At 38.5% G+C, this 5321-nt stretch overlaps 1 pseudogene; it reads right to left on the bottom strand.

The window, feature by feature from the left end:
* Positions 1 to 4245: 4245 nt before the first annotated feature.
* On the bottom strand, positions 4246 to 4914 carry LOC119524246 (annotated as a pseudogene).
* Positions 4915 to 5321: the final 407 nt, after the last annotated feature.

The raw sequence follows: 5321 nt of genomic DNA, 5'->3' as shown, positions 1-5321 counted from the left end.
CCATCCACTCATCATACACCAACCTGAACTGGGAGGAATGCCCAACAACACAGCATAAAATCTGTAAGTAAAACCTGCGGAACCAAGTTGTGAGACCCCCTCCCCCATAGCCCGAGCTGCAAAGCCTCCTGGTGCCAGAGAGAAGCTCTCTCCCAGCAAGCAAATAGAGCTCAGCTGAGCTCCAACTGGGGTTTTAAGTAGCGAGTGTGAACTGCTGATTACAGGTACGCATCCCCAAAAACAGACAGAGGCTTTGGGTGACGACTGACCTGGGAGAGCCGGAGGGTTGCCTTGGACTGGGTCTGAAGGGGACTGTTTCTTTTTTGGCTCAGTGGAGAAAGCCCCAGTCATTTTCAGTTTCCAGGGCTGTGACTTGGGGAAGGGCAGAGACAGCACAAGCAGAGCACGAGACCATTGAAATGATAATGACCTCCACCTGGGGGGTCTGTCTTCTCTAGGAGGAAAGGGGTGGAGCCCTTTCCATTCAGAACCAGACCCCAGAACCTGGGGGAACACGGCCACACCTCCTCACAGCAGTCAAGAATTATAGGCCAACAGGCATCACTTGCTGGGCAGAAAAGCACAGTTCCCGAGGCATCAAAGGGTGGAGCAATTTTCTAAGACACACCCGCAGGGAAACCAGATACTGAATATTTCTTCCCTCTGGGACCTAAGCCTGTTCTGGTCTGGGAAAACCTGATTTGGATAACCAAGGAAATCATGCCTAGACAATAGAAAATAACAACCTACACTAAGAAAAACAAAGTTATGGCCCAGTCAAAGGAACAAACGTACACTTCAACTGAGATACAGGAATTTAAACAACTAATGCTAAATCAATTAAAAAAGTTTAGAGAAGATATTGCAAAAGAGATAGAGGCTGTAAATGAAGCACTGGACATGTATATGGCAGAAATCAAAAGTTCAAAAAAACAACTAGAAGGATCTATGGAAATGAAAGGCACAACACAAGAGATGAAAGACACAATGGAAACATACAACAGCATATCTCAAGAGGCAGAAGAAAACACCCAGGAACTGGAGAACAAAACACCTGAAAGCCTACACGCAAAGGAGCAGATAGAGAAAAGAATGAAAAAATATGAGCAATGTCTCCAGGAACTCAAGGATGAAACAAAGTACAATAATGTAGGTATCACTGGTGTCCCAGAAGGAGAAGAGAAGGGAAAGGGGTCAGAAGCAATAATAGAGGAAATAATTAATGAAAATTTCCCATCTCTTATGAAAGACATAAAATTACAGATCCAAGAAGCACAGCATACTCCAAACAGAAGAGATATGAATAGGCCTACGCCAAGACACTTAATAATCAGATCATCAAATGTCAAAGACAAAGAGAGAATCCTGAAAGCAGCAAGAGAAAAGTGCTCCCTTACATACAAAGGAAGCTTCATAAGACTATGTGCGGATATCTCAGCAGAAACCATGGAGGCAAGAAGGAAGTGGTGTGATATATTGAAGATACTGAAAGAGAAAAACCGCCAACCAAGAATCCTGTATCCAGCAAAGCTGTCCTTCAAATATGAGGGAGAGCTCAAAATATTTTCTGACAAACAGACAATGAGAGACTTTGTGAACAAGACACCTGTCCTACAGGAAATACTAAAGGGAGCACTACAGGGTGATAGAAGACAGGAGTGCGTGGTTTGGAACACAATTTTGGGAGATGGTAGCACAACAATGTAAGTATACTGAACAAAGGTAACTATGAATACGATTGAGAGAGGAAGGTGGGGAGCATGTGAGACACCACAAGAAAGGAGGAAAGATAAAGACTGGGACTGTGTAACTTGGTGAAATCTAGAGTATTCAACAATTGTGATAAAATGTACAAATATGTTCTTTTACGAGGGAGAACAAGCAAATGTCAACTTGCAAGGTGTTAAAAATGGGGAGGCATTGGGGAAGGGATACAATCAGCATAAACTAGAGACTGTAACTAATAGAATCATTGTATTATGCTTCCTTTAATGTAACAAAGGTGATATACCAAGATGAATGCAGATAAGAGGGGGGATAGGGGAGGCATGTTAGACACTTGACATTAGTGGTATTGTCTGATTCTTTATTCTACTTTGATTTAAGGTTATTTTTCCTTTTGCTGCTTCCTAGCTGTCATTTTCTTTTTTCCTCTTTCTTTTGCCTCTCTACCTTCTTTGACTCTCCCTCCTGCCTTGTGGAAGAAATGTAGATGCTCTTATATAGATAGTGGTGAAGGTGGTAAACACATAAATGTATGACCATGCAGAAAACCATCGATTGTTTGCTTGGGATGGAATGTATGGTGAGTGAACAAAACCATATTAAAAAAAATGGGTTAATGACAAAACCTCAAGAGCAATATACTGAGTGAAATAAACCAGACACATTAGGACAATTATTACAGGGTCTCACTGACAGGAACTAATTATAATATGTAAACTCATAGACATGAAATATAAGGTACCAAGATATAGGACAAGGCTTAAGAATGGGGAGTGGTTGCTTAATATGAAGAGAATGTTGAATTAGGATGAACTCAAATGTTTGGAAATGAACAGGGGTGTTGGTAGCAAGATGTGAGAATAACTAACAGCACCGAATGGTGTGTGAATGAGGTGGAAAGGGGAAGCTCAGAGTCATATATGTCACCAGAAGGAACGTTGGAGGTCAAAAGATGGGAATGTATAAAACTGAATCCTATGGTGGGCAATGTCCATGATCAACTGTACAAATACTAGAAATCTCTTCCATGAACCAGAACAAATGTATGACAATACAATTGGAAGTTAATAACAGAGGGGCATATAGGGAAGAACTATACCTATTACAAACTATATACTACAGTTAGTAGTATTTCAACATTTTTTCATAAACAGTAACAAATATACTATACCAATACTACAAGTCAACAATTGAGGGGGGTTGGTTAGGGATAGGGGAGGATTAGAGTTTCCTTTTCTTTTTTTCTTTTTTCATCTTTCACTTTATTTCTTGTCTGGAGTAATGATAAGTTTGTAAAAATTGAACAAAAATTAAGTGTGATGGATGCACAGCTGTATGAGGGTACCCAGGGGCAAGTGATTGTATACTTTGGATCTTTGGATAATTGTATGGTATCTGAACAATCTCAATAAAAATGAAAAAAAAAAAAAACAAAAAAAATGCAATGGTTTTTACTTTAAACAGTCATTTGGCTTGTTTGTTTGTTTGTTTGCTTGTTTTAATGCATTACATCCTCAGAGGTTATCACCAACCAAATAGTAAAAAAAGTTTTCAAGTTATATTGGTTGTATAACTTTATGTGCTTCTGATTTTAAGTGGCACTAAATGAATTAAATGAAGACCTACAGTGAATTAATTTTAGCATTTTTGCAGTTACCTAGACCTAAAACACTCAGGCTTCTGAATTGAACATTTAATGAGAATGTTCATATTTCAAATCCTGCTTTAATACAATATTCTTGATCAGAATATTATCTTCCCAATTTACCACAAAAATTAAAATTTTAATCTGGTGAGAACTAAGTTAATGAATGCCATAATAACATACACAGAAATAGCTCCTGTCACACATGATGATAAACAAAAGATGTGGAGGTTCTACTCTGAAGTCACTGAGTATTTTAAATTACTGTACAAATTAGCACTTATAAGCAGAACAAATTGGATGTAGAGCTGATTTATTTATTCCAATGTCTTCAACATCCAAGATATGTACCTCATACCAAAACAGCATTTATTCAAAGAAATTTTTTGTAGCTGATAGTTCTTCCCTTGGAGGTAAAGAAAATTACCTCAAAACTCAATAACAAGAATTCCGAAAAATTACAAGAACAATTTTAGGTAGCAATCAAATATATAAAGGTTCAAAGAGGTAAAGAGAAAATTTTATAGAAGACAAAGATCAAACTGACATCCAAATCCAAAGCAATTTTGTAAAGTAGGAAAGAAACTACAATAACCTAGCAGCTTCTTAGATCATTCTAGTGAGTGTTCCCAGGTACTACAAGTGTTTTCATAATGATGTTTCCTAAGTAAATGGCCTAATATGCACATTAAAGAGTGTTTCCCAAAAATAGAAGTAATATTAAAAAATTTTTTACCTACTATTTGGTCAAAGGAATATGTAAATCTAAATAAACGCACATCTAGTGTAGATGTCTGGCAATGAGTGTTGACAAGATATGCTTGGATTTCACTTATAGCATCCGGCAGTGGGTAGCAGAACAAAGGGTAGGAATCTCACAAGCTCTTCTGTGACTGCTCTGTGAGAGGTTCCATGGCCATGGAACTAGCATTTGCAGTTGAAATTCAAGACTTCTCCAAAATCACCACCAGCAGGCTTGTTTCCCCTTGATGTAGATTAAGTTTTCAACCTTTCCTTCAAATGATTTGACAGTCGGAGAGTTTGTTACATCTTCCAGCTTTTTGGAGATGACTGATCCAACAGACATAAAAGGAGCTGCAGCCTTCTGTCCAGCCTGAGATAAGTTTTCAGATGTCTTCCTGTATGCAGATGTTACTGTCACATCTTGCCACCCTTTGGCAATGTTCTGCTCTATTTCCTGTAGTGAGTTGATTCCAAGTTTCTGATCGATCTCTGCTAGATGCTTCTCTTTTGCTGCTAACACTTAAACAGAGTCTGGATTTCCTCTTCTACCTTCATGGGTTCTCTTTTCAACTGTTTTGCTCCTCCTTTGACAGGGTTTCTGTAGCACTGATGGTGGCAGCAACATCTCCTTCCTCCGGTGTTTGGTCTGTTCACAGCAGACCACATTTCTGAAGAGTAAGTAATCTGGATGGAGATGCATTTCCACTAGGAGACAAGTAGAGACAGTTTGTGTTCATTCTTTTGTCAAAATTAAATGGTGACTTGTAGTCCTCATACAAATCCATCCCTCTAAAATCCATTCAAGACAAATGGAGAATGTGTGGTTCTGGAACAGCCAGGTATTATTATTCAATTGAATCCCGCTTTTGGCCACATTCTCTTAGTTCACTGCATGGGGCACCTTGTTGAAACCCATCCCAAACTTAATGAACCTGCCTTCCCAGCCAAGGTGCTGCAGTTCTTTCTAGCAGCCTTCACCTCCTCCAGTCAGTTGGCTTTTAAAAATCTTAAGAGAGGAAGAAAAAGATAGTATGATTTATTTACCTATGTATTTTCCATTTCTTATGCATTTTCTTTCTCCTTGTAGATCTGAGTTTACACCTGGCATAATTTCTGTCAGTCTAAAGAATTTTCTTTAGCATTTTTAATAGCTCAGATATTTTGGCAACAAATTATCTCAACTTTTGTTTATCTGAAAGTGTTTTTA

Source organism: Choloepus didactylus, chromosome Y, assembly GCF_015220235.1.
Source record: "Choloepus didactylus isolate mChoDid1 chromosome Y, mChoDid1.pri, whole genome shotgun sequence".
Lineage (NCBI taxonomy): Eukaryota > Metazoa > Chordata > Mammalia > Pilosa > Megalonychidae > Choloepus > Choloepus didactylus.
This window is presented reverse-complemented; position numbering and strand designations above follow the sequence as displayed.